This window comes from Peromyscus eremicus, chromosome 16_21 (genome assembly GCF_949786415.1).
Source record: "Peromyscus eremicus chromosome 16_21, PerEre_H2_v1, whole genome shotgun sequence".
Lineage (NCBI taxonomy): Eukaryota > Metazoa > Chordata > Mammalia > Rodentia > Cricetidae > Peromyscus > Peromyscus eremicus.
In genome coordinates, this window is record NC_081432.1 from 13,798,813 (window position 1) to 13,817,478 (window position 18,666).

Consider the following 18,666-nt stretch of genomic DNA (forward strand, 5'->3'; position numbering starts at 1 on the left):
AGAGTCCCACAAGAATACTTAGCTACACAGCAACAACATATATGTAAAGTACCTTGCTCAAACCTGTGCAGGCTCCATGATTGTCACTTCAGTGCCTATTATAATTTGTTAGGCTGTGTTTAGTTGATGTCCCTGGGAAGCCTGCTCTTTTCTAAAGAGAAGTGGGGGAATGATGTGGTGAAGAGGGGAGGTGGGGGGACTGGGAAGGGGGAGAAAGGGGAAACTGCAGTGGGGATGTACTATAGGAGAGAAGAAAAAATAATTTTAAAAAGAAAGGAACACTCCTCAATGGGAAGAATATCAAAGAGTTGAGTGATATTTTGAAAATTCTTGACACATAGTATTCTAGTATTCAACCAGTGCTAGGGGGACTCATAAACAGCTTGTTTACCTTGTGTAGCAAGAAGACATAGCTTATACTCCAGGATCAAAGAACTAACCTAAAACTATCATGAATTATGAATGGGCACTCAATTGTCAGAGACATGGAAAAGACCAAAATGTGTGGAATCTGAGGAGGACAGAGCCCTGGGTAGAGCAGGAAGTAACCTGTGATGGACCTGTGGAGATTGCTGAGAGATGGCACTGCTTTGTGCCACTGTGTGCATACATATGTCTGGACAGTCATATATGTAAACACCTGCACTTATACTAAGCCAAATATAAGTTAATGATGAGGTCTCTAACACATTTCATATGACAATGACCATTTCAGCTTCCTTTCTTACTTCCAGGAAGATGCAAAAGCTCACTGTGAGATAGCTCACAGTCCTTGTTATTCATCACCCTAGCCACTGGCTTTTGATTGAATCAATTACTCAACATGAGCTGATAAGTAGAGGCATGTGAGAATTATGACGACGTAACTCCATAGAAAAGGTTTGGAATGAGTTACTGTTTCTTCTACCTTTAATAATTTGTTTTTTCTTCAATTTTTAATCTAACAGTCTTTTTATATACTAACAGAATTCTGCTGTTTTTCATTCATTCCAAATAATGACCAGTTGCTCATAAATAGTTTAAATATAGTCCTCAAATCTTAATATCACATATTTAATATTTCTTACCTGGAGCATTCCTGTAGTTCTCATCCTATAACCCATTTTGTATAATGAAAATTGGAATGCAATTTAAGAAATAATTGGCTATCATAATCTATTGCACAAAAAATCATTTTGTGTCATTAAAAAACCAGACTGCTTATTAATTGCTTATGAGAGCATAGTATATTATTTTATTCCATTAGCACATTTATGTATTTATGTAAATTTTCTTCATTGTCATTGTACAAAGTCATTTTTTACTGTATTATTTCCAAAGCTGTTAGAGGGCTTATGTGTCAGTTCCAGGTTTTCACGCCTCAAATGCCAATCACCCATGCTCTATATGTTCCTAGTGGGTTAAACAACAAAACAAGGCATGTGGAATTCTCTGTATTTCCTTTCAGAAATAACTTCTGAGATTCAAAGGCCATCACCATCAAGCAGTGTTTATTCTACTCTAATTGTTGCAGGTTCCTAAGGAGTTTCAACAAATTTAATCTTCAGCACTGTCCCATCATAGTCACCCAAAGAAATGCTATTATACTTGATAGTCTGTAATCAAAGCAATCCACATCCAGAAAACTTCTTTCTATTCTTTAATTAGTAGATGTAATGGCTTGGTTACCTGAAAGAGTGCACAAAACACATACTATAATTAATATTTTGATGAAAATAACATATAAACACAGCAGATCCAAAAGATCAAAAGAAGCTTTAAAGGGCCCAAACCTGCAAACTTGGAGAGAGTTTCCAGCTGACTCTTTGAGAAGATCTTTATTTAATGGATTGAAGGGCAATGTACTAATGTGTCTAGTAACAATATAGCTTGGTGGGGTGGTTTGAATGAAAACGGCCCCCTTAGGCCCATAGAAAGTAGAACTATGAAGAGGTATGGCCTTCTTGGAGTAGGTGTGGCCTTGTTGGAGGTGGGCTCTGAAGTTTCAAATGCTCAAGCCAGGCCCAGTGTCTCACTCTTTTCCTGCTGTCTGCTAACCCAGATAAAGAACTCCCAGCTCCCTCGCCAGCACCATGTCTGCCTGTGTCCCTGCCATGCTTCCTGCCATGACGACGGACTATACCTCTGAACTGTAAGCTAATCCTAAATGAATGTTTTCCTTTATAAGAGTTGCCCATGGCCATGGTGTTTCTTCCTAGCAATGGAAACCCTAAGTAAGGTTCTTGGCTTTCTCCAGTTTACCCCCGGTATGTATGAAATATGTATGGGTCTTAAAGTAAATTTGTTCATGTTATCTCATTCAATCTGATGTTCATAGTTCAAAAATGTGACATTAAACATTTTTTTTTACAGGAGTCACATAATCAACAGTAATGATTGGGAGACATACAGAAGGCTCAAATCCATTACTAGAAGAGATACAGTTAGTAAGGTGTAGAGCTGAGATCCAGGCCTGCTCTTCCCTGTACATAGTAACTATATCACACCATCTAAAGGACATCATATCAATGTCAGTTGTAACTTGTAAGTTACCAGGCCTTTTAAAAGCACTATCTGCAATTGAAGTACTGGGGACTGAGATGGAAAGATACTTGGGCCTGAACTTAGTTTTCACACATTATGACATTAAGTACATCCATATTACTTTATGACTGGTCATACATTGCACTCAAGTGTACTTTTTAAATGGTAGCTATATTGTATAGGCTTAAATAATTGCCAATGTTTGATATCATTGTGGCCTGAGATATTAGTGGCAGTCTGCACAAGCTGGACCTTCCTACTGAGGCAGGAAACAAAGCCATGCACATCTGCTCCATTAGCCAAACCTGCTTCCAGCTGAAGTCTGGTCAGGGACAAAAGTTTCAATTTTTACCAGTAAATAAGTAAGTTATCTGAGGTTCATACTCGGTTAATATAATCCACTTCAACTAACGTATCCCTTTTTCTACCCTGGGAAGTTCTAACAGAATAGCAGGATTACAGCACCCATTCTGTCCATTCTAAAGACGCTGGTAATGCCTTTTGTGAACGCAGCTCAGCAATCACAATTCCTTAGCGGAGAACTCAGCCTTTCATGCTTGACTTAACCCTGCATTCCTTGAAGTTTCGGAAGCCAGGCTCCCCACACAATGGCAATTCCATTAGAACTCTCTATCCTATTCGCAACTTACCTACAAGCACCAGACAACTGTTTGCCTCCCACCAACCAGGCTGTCAGTATTTGTGTAAATACATTTTACACAAATGCATTTTATGGATTCCTGTAAAATGCATTTACATTTTACGTGTAAAACAGGCCTTATTTTCTTACTCATTTTCTCTACATAGGAGGTATTAATCCCTAAATGAGATTCAATTATGTGTTATCCTTCACAAGGGTCTGTCATGGTTCTTGGGTATAGGCAAGGGGTTCACTAATCATCATAAGCAACAGAAGAAGGATAAGGTTTCTCTTTCTGTATTTATCACAGTGAGGTTCAGACCCACACTGCATTAGCCCCTCACTATAGAGGTGTGTACACAGTTGCCCACTGGCTCAGTTCAGGAGATTTCCTACAGCTTCAAAGGCTCTTCTTGTGACATTAGTACACATATTTTACTTTTAAGGTGCATGTGACTTCAAAATTAAGAAAACTGGGCAGATAGTGAGCTTTGAGGAGGGTTAATTTTATTATGCTTGGTATGATTTCAGGATACAGCCAGATTTCTAAAAATGATATGTTTATATATTCTACACATAAATTTTGATAGTCCTTTAGGAAAGAGATTATTGAAGTAACTGAAGATATTCCAAAAGAGATTCATAGAAGGAGATCTGTAAGTTCATTTCTGATTAACAAGGATTGGCTAAGTATTTAGATTGTATTTCGATGGTTGCTTCTGTTTGGATATTAAGTTATTCTGATATATATGTGATGGAGCATAAAGAAAAACATCCCCAAGAGACATAGTAATTAAAATAACACTGACTACCATGAGAAAATAACCTAAAATATCTCAAAATTGATGGAAGTTGATTTTGTGTTCATAAAGTCAAAAAAATTGAGTTGTTTTCTGTTCTCTTGTAGGTATTCATTTCTATGTGAAAATTCAGAGGCAAATTTGTTTCAAGGTTTTCACAGAGGTTGCGTTTGTCATTCTGGAGTCAAGAAACATGCATGAGATACAGAGTATATGATGTTATAATTGTTAGCATTTAGGCATCTGTACTGGCCTACCCCTAGGGTCCTGACAGAATATATCCCCAGCTGCAGCGACTAAGAGCAACCTCTGTGTGCATTCCCTATGTTTCCTTATAAAAGGTGGGCCTTGCCCACTTCCTGTCTCTTTCTCTTCCTTTGCTCTCTCCTCTGCCCCTTCTCTCTCCTCCCCTCCATAAACCTCCCATGTGGGCCTAGTTGTATGGTTTGACTTCTTTGTGCCACTTTTAAAATACAACAGTAAAAAGCCTGGGCTCCAGTCTGGATGAGATGAGCCATTTTGTTGACATTATCTTGGCTGGAGTTTACATCTAAGTATCTAAGGCCTCGAGTGACATTAGGAAAACTGGAAAATATAGCTATACTTTAGTTCTAAGAAAAACAAATTATTTTTTATAAAAACCTAGCCAATACAATAGAATATATTACAATATTTTGTAGCACTTAATTCTGGTAGTTTGCATCCTTGTTTCTTGTCTCCTAATCTTCTTCACTTTTCTGTTCCCATGTTCTCTATCTTTAATTCTATGTAGCAGGAGATAATTAAATGATTTGCCTTCAAATTACCACTAAGAATCAGGCCCATAGCTGTTGGAGGATTGAAAACATTGGTTTAGTCGAAAGGAGACCTGGGGATTTTTGAGGTCTCAATTATACTACATAGTATATTGTTAATTATTCTGTAGTGTGTAGCCATTCCAGCTCTGATCTGGGAGTTTCAACCCCCATTGAGGCTTCAGTAACTGTCTCGTCTACAAGGCGGGGCCGAGAGAGGACCCTGAAGACCTGAGATCCGGATGTGCCAGCTCTCTTGGTTCCTAGACCCTGGACACTGAAGGTAGACGGAGCAGAGTTCTCCAGAGAACACCGCCATTGCGCTACACCTTTCCCAGATCCTGTTACCTATCCCTTCACTTGTAAGTTACCCCACAAAATAAACCTCCCTTTTAACTACGTGGAGTGGCCTTAATAATTTCACCAATATTACTCACTTCTTTAAAGTAGATTGGGTAAATGATGATAGTTGGGGGTAAAAATATTATTGTCTGTTTTTCTCCTCCCGGTCAGCTATCCCAAAATACTTGGGGCTCAGAGGAGTCACTCTTCTGTGATTTTATGCTTGTGTTCCTGTCCCTTGGAGGCAAGAGTTTCTTTTGGGGATCACATATTGTTCTTTAGTGCCAACAGTACTCAGCATATCTAAAGTCTAGAACATAAAATTGGAAGTAATTGATGTGTTCATTGTTTCTAAGAGCTAATTCCATGTGTGGAGCAGCTCCTGCTGTGTCAGTGACAATGCTAGCTTTTTTTTTTTTTAAGTTTTCATTTAAATAATGACTATATAAAGGAGAGGTTTGTATTTTCTCTGATAATGGACTCATGGAAAGATGAATTCTCAGCTAGCTGCACCTTTGCATGTCCTGCGGTGATATGGGCTGAAACATTTATCATCATTATGATGACGTTCTATAGCTTTGAAACCACATTTAACAGCTGGATAGATCTTGCAAATTCAATGCTCATTCCATGTGACAGCTACAACTGACTTAGGCGTGCTGTGGGATGTTCTGTATGGCAAATGTGTTGCTGATTAGTCAATAAATAAAACACTGATTGGCCATTGGCTAGGCAGGAAGTATAGGCGGGACAAGGAGGAGAATAAAGCTGGGAAGTGGAAGGCTGAGTCAGAGAGACACTGCCAGCTGCCACGATGAGAAACAGCATGTGAAGATGCCAGTAAGCCACGAGCCATGTGGCAAGGTATAGATTAATGGAAATGGATTAATTTAAGCTGTAAGAACAGTTAGCAAGAAGCCTGCCATGGCTATACAGTTTGTAACCAATATAAGTCTCTGTGTTTACTTGGTTGGGTCTGAGTGGCTGTGGGACTGGCAGGTAAGAGAGATTTGTCCTGACTGTGGGCCAGGCAGGAAAACTCTAGCTACATAGGCGCATACTGGCTTTCAGTTAGTAATATCACAATCACAAACACAGAAGAATAGTCACTTCCCTCAGTAAGTGGCCAAATTATGAAACACATTTTAAAGATACATAGTTAGAAATTATTCCCTAATAGATATTTCTGTTAACTGAGAAAGCATAAACACTGAAAAAGCATGCAAGTTCTGAAGGAAAATTTGCCATGGCATGTTAAAGACTGGATGAAGTATGGGATGTTAGACAAGTTGACAGATTTCAGTGGGTGCATTTATGTGTGACTGGAATTTCCTTGTTGGAGCAAAGATCTTATTTCTCATCCTTTCTCTCTTAAGTATGAATATTCCTCAGTATAAGTAGGGCAAAATTTGCATAAAGTCACCCTGTTTTAAATTACACTCAGTGCATTACTTTATTTTTTTTTAATTTTTAAAATGTTTTTAGAATTTCATGCACGAGTACTATATTTTCATCATTTTCACCCTTCCCTCTCCTCCTCCAACTCATTCCATACAACCTTACTATCTTGCTCATTCCTGTCCTCTTCCATCTAATGTTGACTTTATGTTTATGTTTTTGGCTGACTACTTAAGATTGGATAAGCTTTTAGGGGCTCCTCACTGGGGAATATTGATTCTCACTCTCTCAGTTCCCCCTGGTTGTCTATAACTCTTCATATAGGAGTAAAAATATTCCCATCCACTTTAGAGTAGGATGTTCTGAGGATTCCTAACTCCTGCTCCTTAGAGGCCAAGATTTTATTGTTAGGGTTCAGTAACAAGTAAATATTATTTCTTTTATTTTACTTTTTTTTTTTCGAGACAGGGTTTCTCTGTGTAGTTTTGGTGCCTGTCCTGGATCTCACTCTGTAGACCAGGCTGGCCTTGAACTCACAGAGATCTGCCTGGCTCTGCCTCCCAAGTGCTGGGATTAAAGGTGTGCACCACCATCACCCAGCCTAGTGAATATTATTTTGATGATTCAAAAATAGTATAAATACTCACTGTATGCAGGGTTTGACCTGGTTATTAGAGAAGAGGCAATAAACAGCAACAGAAGCACTTTTATCATTCCACACTCCCACTGTGGTGCTGTGGGAGGGATGCAGACCTTTTCCATGAATCAGGCAATTGGTCATAAAGCCATAAGACTATAGCATAATAATTTTGATATCACATGTTTGTTGAGCACTGGCTTCTGGAAGTCAAGAAATTTTCACAGAGAAGGTCAAGATTGTTAAAATTTGAAAGATCTTAAAGCCTTGCATGAGTTAAGATGGGCGCAAGAGCATCCTAGCACTACAGACTAAGTTTCTCATGCCAGAGTGACCAGGGAGCCAGAGTACAACTGGAAGCAAGCCCCAGAAGCACAAAGACCCTGGCTATGATGTAAAGCTTTTCTAAAAGGTTGAACAGGAGTGAAAAACTCTGGAAAGATGCTACTTCCTGGTGAAGGTTTTTGTTCTTTAAAAAAAAACACAATGAGAAATGTAGCCTTTAAAGACACGTTTCCCTGGAAGGGGTTCCATCTGAAGGGCACAGACAGAAGAGGAACAAACAAGTTGAAAGGTAGACAAGTACAATGCTTACAAAAGACTCTGGCTTGGAGCTCCATGCACTATACTCTTGTAGCATGTATTTTCAGGAAAGACAAAGGGACAATATATTTCTCAAATACAAGAGAAATGTTCAGGTTCTGCGTCACTGAAAAGAGACTTCCAAAATGAAGCTGAACATGCTCTGAGCTTTCTGGAGTATGATCTGTGCTGGATTCAGCTAAGGTTGAAAGCTTCTGTGGTGGTTTGAATGAAAATGGCCCCCACAGTCTCATATCTTTGAATGTTTGCTTCCTAATTGGTGGCACTGTTTGAGAAGGATTAGGAGGTGTGATATTGTTGTAGGAGGTGTGACCTTGTTGGAAGAGGTGCTTCACTGTGGGTGGACTTTGAGGTTTCAAAAGCTCATGCCAGGCAGTCTCAGTCAGTCCTCTCTCTGTCTCTCTCTGTCTCTGTCTCTCTGTCTCTCTCTGTCTCTCTGTCTCTCTCTGTCTCTGTCTCTCTGTCTCTCTCTCTGTCTCTCTCTCTGTCTGTCTGTCTGTCTGTCTACAATTTGAAGATCAGACATGAACTCTCAGCTACTGCTCCAGCACCATGCCTGCTTGCCTGCCACTATGCTCCCCACTGTGATGTTTATGGACTCACTCTCTGAAACTGTAAACAAGTCCCCAAATAAATGCCTACCTTTATACATCGTATTGGTCATGATGTCTATGCACAGCAGTATAACAGTGACCAGGGCAGCTTCCTTTTTGTAGGTGACAGGAAAAGGGAAGATGGCCTCATGGTGCATTGTCCAAGAGTTTCATTGCAGCCCAAACCATCCACATTAAAAATATTAGACTTAATTGACAAACACAGAGAAGTAATAACACCTATATGACTTGAGTTAAAACAAAGGAGAACGGCACCAGGAAAAAACATCCAGAGCTATGAATAAAATTTTTATTTTATTCTTCAAATTATTCATTTGTTTAAAAATTATACAAACTTAGAAATCAACTTTAAAAGTTTCTGGGTTGATGAGTTCCTAGAGTACATGCCAGTAGGAAAAAAAAAATCAAACTTCATTGAGTGAAAAAGAAAAAAAAAATCACAATCCAGGCTGCACAAGCATCATATAGGAAGAAGTTCCTAGAGTTAAACTCAGAAGGATGGAAGTAAATCAAGAGACAACTGAAGGTACAATCTACTCTAAACAAGAGTTAACTTTGAAAAGTTAAGGATTTTTGTTTGCTTGATTTGCTTTTGACACAAGGTCTCATTCTTTAGCTCAGGCTGGCTAAGTTATTATATTAGCCCACCATGGCCTGAAACTCTTGATGACCCTCCTGCCTCAGCCTGAAGAGTTCTGGGATTACAGAGATGAGCCTAGCTTCACAAAAATTATTTGAATACACATGTCATTGTGATGGTCATTGGTATAACCCACTGCCAGCGGCACCGAGCTAATTCCAGAGAATCAATGCCTCATGTTCTGTGATCACAACATCCATGGAAATTTGCCTGCAGCAGATCATAGTTGTAAAGCTCTTTCTCCATGGCTGGGGTATACTTTTTGTTTCCTGTAAAATCCAAGACATAAGCATAGTTCTTAACTATAAATATACTACCTCACTCTTCTGGATCCACTGTCCTTGAGTTGAATTTGGTGGTTTGGATCTTCTTTTGCTAGATGACATCTTTCCAAGGGTAGCAAGTACCATCACCCGTGTTGATATTTAGATGTGAATTTGGTTAGACTCGCAATGTGTTCCTGCTACAAATGGCTCAGCTCACACCTTCTACATGGGGCGATTATGGATGTGCATGAATAAAGTGTATAAAAGCATTTCAAGGACTCTGATCATGTGCCTTATACAGGAAGATTATTTAATTTACCCATTTCACTTGATTCTTTACAAAGCCACTATATCTTTCTTATATTAATGTGGGAGGAATTAGAATTATAAAGGCAAGGGATGACTTGGCTTATAAACTAGAAATACAGCTTCAATATTTCAAACTATAAGTGATAATAATAATCGTGGAGTAAACTGGGACAGTCCTTCGGCCCATTGCAAATAGACTCGGTGAGTGCACTGTAATAGTTATCTCTTCACACTTCAAGAACAGAATGGATGGAGGAATTTTACACACAAAAGAAATGCCAAAACTCAGTTTAAAAAAAAAAAAAAAACCTTCTGTACAAAATTCTTGCAATGGAAACATTTTAGTTTGTCCAGGTTTTTGACATTTTATTTATAAGGCATCTGGTTGTGCTCGGTAAGGACTCTAGATTCAGCCATCACTTGTGGTCATGTAGTGAGTAGGACAGCAAAGGACATAGCGGTTTGGGGCTTCTACATTTTGAGGAGAGCAGTATGCATGAGCACTTTCTTGAGTGGCAATCACAAATTGCTCAAAAAAAGGCCAGTATAAAACTAGCTGGGATTTCAATAACTGAGGTCAGTTTGACATTTAGAGGCAGTGGGCTCGTTGACGTATGTCTGCATACTTTTGCATGATTTTAAATGCTAACCAAGCCACCGAGCGATCAGAAAACCAAAGTGAAGCAAAAATAAAATTTTCTGCTCGACTGAAGAAGATGATGATGGCTCACACATTCCTCGTTCTAGAGGTTATTTAAAGATTTGTTTTAAATAAGCTGAATGGAAAGGAAAACAGACAAAGTAGTAACTTTAAAAGGCACCTCAGCAAGATGAGGGATAGGGGCCTTTGAAATTATTTTCCCTAGTTCAAGAAGTCTCCTCTGTAGTTCTGTATCTCAAATATAAACATGTAAACACTGCCTCTACCTGTGAAATCTCTCTCTACTTTCTTGCTAAAAGGTCACATGATTGCAAAGTGAACCAAAAATTACAACAATTTTTATCACTTTCTGTCAGAAAAAAAAAACCTGAAATTAAGGGCAATTATCCTGTACAGTTAGACACTTCATTTTTTTGTTTCATTATAATTTTCTTTCTGTGTTCCTCAGACAAGGTAGGGGCTATACAAAGGAAAAAAAAAAAAGAAACAATATGTGTTATGTATGAAATTTACCTGTGTGACCTACTATAATTTTGTGTGAATTTTGTTTGCTTAATTCTAAATATATTAAGCAAGAAATGAAAAACTAAGGTCTAAAAGCTCTAGTTAACTAAATAAAAAAGAACACAGCAGGAATAATTTTACTCACAAACTCAGTTGTCCTGTAGTTCTTTGCTGTAGAAATACCACCTGAAGCCTCCCTGATGCTTGAAAAACCTCTGAAAACAAGCATCAGGGTGCCATCCACTCTATTATTAACTCCTTTGGGGAAAGCCACTTATTACTGAGAATTGATACACATTTCAACTCTGTATAGACTGATATGGATGAGTTCTGAAGCCCTTTATAATAGAGTAGAAAAATTGTTTTAGTTTCAGTGAACATTCTCAAAATCACAATATTTTAAAACTCAGATCCTTCACTTTCTTCTTTTTTTCTTAATTGTGTAGAAGTCAGATATCATAATCATACAACCTCCTTGTCATTCACATTGATTTGGAGTTCCTCTGCCCATGTCAGATTGAGGCTTCTTCTCTCATTGGAAGCAATCAATGGGGGGTGGGGTGAAGGCAAACTTGCAGTTCTATGGGCCTTCTGCTTTAGAATGGGTGTTCAAAATGGAAATCAATTAATTTTGGGATGTTCAGAGTCTCAGTTATTGCCTTAAAGTAGACATAAGCCTTAGGATTGCCTCTGTGCTTACATGGTATGCATACACGCTAGAGGCATGGGCCAAACCTTCATATCATCACCTACACTGGGTACTTTTTACTTTGTAAAAGGAAGTGTCATAAAGAATCAGTAAAGCCGTGGTCTGCTACAATGTATATATATTAAAATTCTCTCAGAAGTTTCTTATAGGTTTTATTTTTCTAGAACCAACTTAATACTTGTTGAAAAACTTTGTGGGGACCTGGGACTATGTGTTGGGAAGTTGTCATTGCTGCTGTCACTTAAGAAATCAACAAGCCTGACATTCTGGGAAAACATAATTTGATGACATTTATTTCTGTGTTAAGACTGCCGAATATTTTTTATTTTACTAATATATAGATACAGTAAGTAAAATTAATATTCATGGTGCTTGAAACAATTATTTTCATCATATATGAAAATAAATATGCCAGAAATATTAGAAATAAACACTTTAATGAAAGACAAACATACAGAGTAAAACTTCAAGAAACTGAATAAAATTCTGTAATATTGTGTCGAAATTTGTAAGAGTAGTGTGAACTCATTGCAATTTACAATTTTGATTTTGTCATTATATGTTTATATATTTATAGCAGACTATATCATTGAAGACCTATAGGGCTGAGAGAGTAGGACCATTAAGTTTATGGCAGTCTACACATCGAACATGGGATTAGTATTCAATATAAATAAAGAACTAAAAAAGTAAATAGCCAGAGTATCAACTAATCGATATACAGCTAATTAACTGAATAAGTCATTACTGCTGTGCTATTATAATATCCAAGCCAAAAAAGAAATCAGGTTACAGGTCCATCAGCATGTGAATGAGTAAAGAAAAATATGACACATGCACAGAATGGGACTTTATATGGGCAAAATAGTGACAGTTGCAGGAAAATTGATGGAAATGTTATGCTCAGGAACATAAGTCAGACTCAGACAAATACTGCATGTTTTCCCTCATGCAATACCTGCACTGAAAATTAAATATGTTTTAATACCTCTGCACATATGTGTGTGTGTGTGTGTGTGTGTGTGTGTGTGTGTGTGTGTGTAGAGCATCAAACTAGAAAGGAATCAAGAGATACTAGGAAGAGCTCTTAAAGGAAGGAGGAAGGGAGAGGTTAATGGAATATATGTGATGTAAAAGCAGAACGGGAGGGTATGTAGGGGAAAGAAAGGAGCAGATAGAGGGGGTAGAACATGGAGGAGAGCAGCGCATGAGACCTGCAAATCAGAATGCAGTAATGACATGTGTGGAAATGCTACAAAAAAATATATACCTTTATATGCTAAAGTAATTACTTCAAAAGTAATAGAAATAATAAAACCACCATCTTTGCTCCTAAGAATTATATAATTATAACATCTACTACAGACTCTATTTTTTCTATTATTTACTCATTATTAATTCACAACAACTGTTAATAATTAATAGTCCCATTTAATATAAATTATTAAGACAAGTACCTCATTAAATTATAGGTAAAGAAAGTGACAGCAACACACAGAAAATTTACTGAATGTATTCATTCGGAGTCACTAAAATTAATCTATATTTTTACTAAATGTTTTTAAATTTCATAAAACCACTTATTTTAAAGGACACGTTTTGAAGCATCTTTCACAATCCTGACTAGATTCTTCCTAGGGTTAAGGCTGTAACTTCAACTGGCTGGCCTAGGATGAAGGGTTCATTCTTGATTCAACACTGCTGATCACTTAGCCAATGAGTTTTCATCTCCTGCTGCATCCAGACTTATATAATTCATGAAATGTTATACTACAGGAGAAAATATGCACCATCCCTATGGGACCCATGCGACTCCTACAAGGTTCTGCTGTTGATCATGAGGTTTTTATTCATGCTGTTTATTTTTTCAATCCACATTTCTATTTCTGATTTCACATAAATGGCATTGATTTGAGAGGTTCAATATCTAGACAAGGCAAATTTAAAATTTAAAATAAGCACAAAAATAATATAAGTAACTACTATTTTACATATTGACAATTGCAATGAATTAATAACATTGGGCTCATTCAAGTGTATGAAAAACAAATTTCAAAATATATTTAAATATTTGTATACTTTATAGTAAATATTATTCTTTGGAATGATGAAACACTAAAATTAGTGGAGTCATCAGTACTGCTTTTGATTTGTATGTTCACCAGATTTCACTTCTATTTCAATAAATTTGTATTTATCTAAGTAATGAGTATTATAAAACACAAAAATTTTGCAAAGTTTAAATCTGTACTTTATATTTGATATTTTTAACAATTGAATCAACTTTTCTCAATAGATAATAATTATATAATTAACTATTATTTACAATAATCAAGTACTCTATAGGAATGGAAATAATCCTGAATGACACATAAAATCTTATAAGTTATAAGCATAAATATTTCATCTCAAAGGTTTAAGCAGGTAATACTTCTTTGCTTGAACTACATGTGCTTTTTAACAAAAAGAAAATTAAAAATAGGATTCATCAAATGAAATATTTTTCACTTATTTTGAAATTATATGAATTATAATGCTATATAATTGTTAATCTCATTTTCTTTCCATTATAAGATAGGATATAACTTATTTAATAGAACTGAGTTTTTCTTCCACATTAGCAATGCAGGGCTTTCTACAAATGTGTCTCCTCCTGAAATGGGTATTGATGTGAAAATAAATAAACAACAACAATAAAAGATTGTGCTTGATTTTTTAGAATGTGCTTCATGAAGAAACATTATTTGAGAAAACCTATTAAATTTTGGTAGGAATTTTGCAAGTCTACAGAGTCTGCACTGTGATACATTCCTGTCCTCTTGCCTCCTTGTAGTGGGCTTGCAGTCAGAACACAGGGCCCCCTCCCCACTGTTCAGCTGAGGCTAAGACATCATGATGAAAATGTTGAGACATCAGCACTTACCGTGCTCCATTATCTGTTTCACAAGATAATTGCAGAAGAGTTTGGCCAAGAGTTTGGCAGCTTCCTTCTTTCACTAGACCATGTGGTACAGACGTGGCATCTCAGTATTCTAGAAGTGGAATCAGGAAGACTCTGAGATCCAGGGTAGCCTAGGCTGCAGAGTGAGACTCTGTCTCAAACAAAAATCCATGGCTTTTAGTGAAGCCAGAATTGAAGAGAATATAGGAAAAGATGCTAAACCACACACCAGCTCTTCAACCAGACGGATTTGGGAAAAGCAAAGATGACCTGGAGGGTAAAGGCAAACTTCAAACGCTGAGTTAAAAAAAAAAAATCCTCTCTTTAAAGGTGTCAGACTCTCACAGGACAAGTCTCTGTGTGTGCCAAATTGTGGGTCAAAGTAGTGTGTCAATTGGCATCAAATGGGTAGCATGATAAGTGGACTTGATCCAGAAAGAGTCCAAGTGAGCACAGTTCACACTACCGGCCTGTCACAGTGAAGTTGTGCTTCTAGGAAACAATAACAACCTCTTTACTTTGGGAGAAAGTAGAATTGATTAGAATAGTTACAAATATTGCACAAGTGAAAAACTGTAAAAAAAGGGGGGGCAGGTGAGGGGTAGAGCCCAGAAAGATACCACAGGGTGTCATCAAACAGAATCAAGTAGGAGCAGTTTGAGCAGAACTAAAATCAGGGACCATGTCAAGGGACCCAAAAAGTCAAATGGCATGAGGAGGAGAAAAGAAGCTCACCCAAGTCCTGCCTGTGGCAAGGACTAGGGCTGGATTCAGGAGAAAATGACTTTAAGGTTGCAAGTTTAAGTATGTTCAAAGAACTGAGGAAAACTGGCCTTAATAAAGTATGACGACCTTTCAACAAACATTTGCAAGTACTTCGAAATCATAAAAATAAGAAAAATACGGCATTGGAAAGTATAGGGACTGAAATGAAAATCCACAGAGTGGCACAAAATGACGAACAGTGGGGCCACAACAGGTTTGATGTGTGGGAAGAATGGACTGGTCAGCAAACTTGGAAATTAAGTGACATTCCCAAATAACCAATGACAAAAAAAATCACAATAATTCAGAAAATGCTTTCAGAGAGAGGAACATGCCGCTCCATTTGAAATAGAGCTTAGACATCTATATAGCACAATGCATCCCTGCATATGCTTGCTTTAAAACTGAAGAACAGCCAGGCAGTGGTGGCACATGCCTTTAAACCCAGCACTCGGGAGACAGAGGCAGGTGGATCTTTGTGAGTTCGAGGCCGGCCTAGTCTACAGAGAGAGATCCAGGAAAGGCACAAAGCTACACAGAGAAACAGAACAACAGTGGGGGCATGGTGTTTTACCTTGAGACACTAGACCTAGGGGGATCTGTGGTTAAGAGCACTTGCTACTCTTGCAGAGGACCCAGGTTCTCGTTCTGGCATCTATATCAGGTGATTCAACAACTGCCTATAACTGTAGCTCCAGTAGATCTGATATCCTCTTCTGGCCTCCAAAGACACTGCCCTAATCTACACAAAACCACAAACACATAATTTTATAAATTAAAAAAAATAAAAATTTTAAATATCAACAAAATTGACAAGCCCATGGGGGAAAAAATACCAGGAATGTTCATCTCACAAGATCTGTTCAGCATTATAGGGGGCTTCTAGCTAGAGTAAAAGGAAGAAAATTTTTAAAAATTTGGACAAGAACTGCTAGGCAGTGGTGGAGCACATCTTTTTTTTTTTTTTTTTGGTTTTTTCGAGACAGGGTTTCTCTGTGTAGCTTTGCGCCTAGTGGAGCACATCTTTAATCCCAGCACTTGGGATGCAGAGGCAGGCAGGTCTCTGTGAGTTAGAGGTCCGTCTGGTCTACAAAGCAAGTTTCAGGACAGCAAGCACTGTTACCCAAAGAAATCCTGTCTCTAAAAATCAAAAAAAAAAAAAAAAAAAAAAAGGACAGGAATTAAACCATGCCTGTTAGCAAATAACAACATTATGTACTTGGAATCCACTTATAAATCAAGGTTTTCATCTACAAGATAAATACCTAGCATTCCGAGTTCGCATCATAAACTTGTGACAAGCAATCTAAAAATGAAATCCCAATGGCAACTTCATGCATACTAACACAGAATGAACAGATTGCCAAGTCAGGAGTGGAACAAAGAGGCTGAACTACGTTAATCCGAACACCGAAATGAACTGATAGAAACCGAAGATCCAAAAGACAAAAATTAAAACATTCATTTCCTGTTCGTACATCAACCTTTCTCCACTCAAAGCTGGGAGGAGATGGTCTAAAAGACAGAGGAAGTTTAAGAACCAGAAGATGGGGAAGAGATCTGCAAAATGTCTTCTGGACATTGGCTTGATTGATGCATCTTTAAACTCATAGTGTCTGTTGTTTCCTGCACAAGACCTGTACAAGATCAAGCCAGTCAAAATTCTTGCATAGGGAGAGGAGGGAATCCTCAGGACACATCCTATGTTTAGGGGATATTTGCATTTTATGGTTGCTGAGGGAGAGAAACTCACTTCTCCTTGGGGGTATAAGTTACCCATGACACAACAGAAGAGCCCATACTCATTTGCACATGTCATCCCAAATTGGACTCAGTGGGATGATGATGATGATGATGATAATGGTAATGTTAATAGGCATGGTGGTGATAAATTAAAATTGGAAAGGAAAGGGGCTGGTGAAATCCCAACAGACATTGGATGGAAGCACTGAGGAGTTGAAAAGATAGAAAAATAAGCATTATATACATGCAGGAAATTTTCAAAGAAATAAAAATATATATACATTTTTAAGTAGCTATGGTGTCACTTATCAAAACTGCTAAAACAATTACTTTGGAATAATTGGCTGGAGATAGAAAGTTGTGGATGGATTGTCATAAAAGTGTATCTTCTCAATATTAAACACAAAATGGATTTATAATAATGTTCACAATTATGACAGGTGATTTCCCTTTGTTGAGGTGAAGTTTTAAAAGCTTTGTCTGTTGCCATGATTTGTGTTTTAAAGTGGAACATTAATTGAAGACAAGCAGAATCTCTATTTAATTTTCTGTTCACACTGAAATAAATGAAGTATAAATCCAATGTTTAGATAGTCCGTCTGTTAATGGTGCTAGCTCATTAAATGTTATCATTTCACTTATATTTAAGCACAAAACGAAGCCTCATTATTCTTTCCTCAATGAAAAATTAGGCTTCTTAGAGAAGTCTGGGATTTGAAATGGTCTTGCCAATGATACCTCTTCGGCAGATTTATATTCTGGTTTCCATCCTTTCAACGACTCTACTATAGCCCCAGAGGCAGGTTTTTAAATGTCAGTGAATATTTTATGTAAATTACACTTTAATCACCACATTCTGATTATTTAAAATGCAGTACCTAAAGTCTTATTTTTAGCTTACTATCTAAAAGGGTGAATTGTGGGATAAAAATGTTTTCCTAAGAACAAAACCAAGTCCTGCTATAAAAAATGTTGAAGCACTATCTGTGAACTGTATAGGAAACTATTTCTGGTTAAATTTCGTGTAAACTCAATATGTAATTTCCCTCTTTCCCCTTTATCTGAACTACAAGAGGCTGGAGTGTTAGGACCCTTTGAAAACTGTAACCTATGACAAACCTGTCAAATATTGAGCAAATATCCAACCAAGTGTACCCTTCCTCAGGTCTCAGAACTCACTGGGTCAGGATGTGTCTAGAATAGTTGGAAAAATGAAGAAGTTGTTATTGTTGCCTGTACAACTAACCTCAGTGAGAAGCTTGCCTATATAAACCTTCGGAGTTCAGGTCATCTTACTTCCGTGCAATTTTAAGCACACCACTTGAACTCGACCATAATGGGTTGTTCAAGAATGGGAATTTAGGAGATGTTCAAATGGACATTTCCTGGTGCAATAGTTATAATAGGCAAATGGCTTATATGGCTATATTAACATTGGAGAAATGTGTGAACTCACTCAAAATATTTAATCAAAACTGACACTTATTTTTAAGGATAGAGAATGAGCCAATAGAATTGAAGAGCACTCAACAATGGACGTGAGCATCCAGAGGGGCTGAGTCTAAAGAGGTATACTTCTTTGCCAGCTGTTCCTCATAGGATTTTATCCTGTTAACTTCTGAAAGTCTGACCTTAAGAGGAATAATCATCCTGTGGTGACAGCAGAGGCGATTTGAAAGGTTCATGTAGATGGGTTTATGAATCACGTTAGAATATTTCAATTTACCCTACAGGCAATGGGGAAATAAGGAGATGCAGGCATGAAAATAAGTTTCAA

At 37.5% G+C, this 18,666-nt stretch overlaps 1 long non-coding RNA gene across 1 annotated transcript; it reads right to left on the reverse strand.

Moving 5' to 3' along the window:
• Positions 1-1,211: 1,211 nt before the first annotated feature.
• LOC131926623 (uncharacterized) lies at positions 1,212-14,487 on the reverse strand. Its single transcript, XR_009383525.1, has 3 exons — positions 14,364-14,487; positions 10,877-11,069; positions 1,212-1,668 (listed from the first exon to the last, which is right to left on the reverse strand). It is a non-coding gene; the product is annotated as an uncharacterized LOC131926623 (long non-coding RNA).
• Between the last annotated feature and the right edge of the window lie 4,179 nt (positions 14,488-18,666).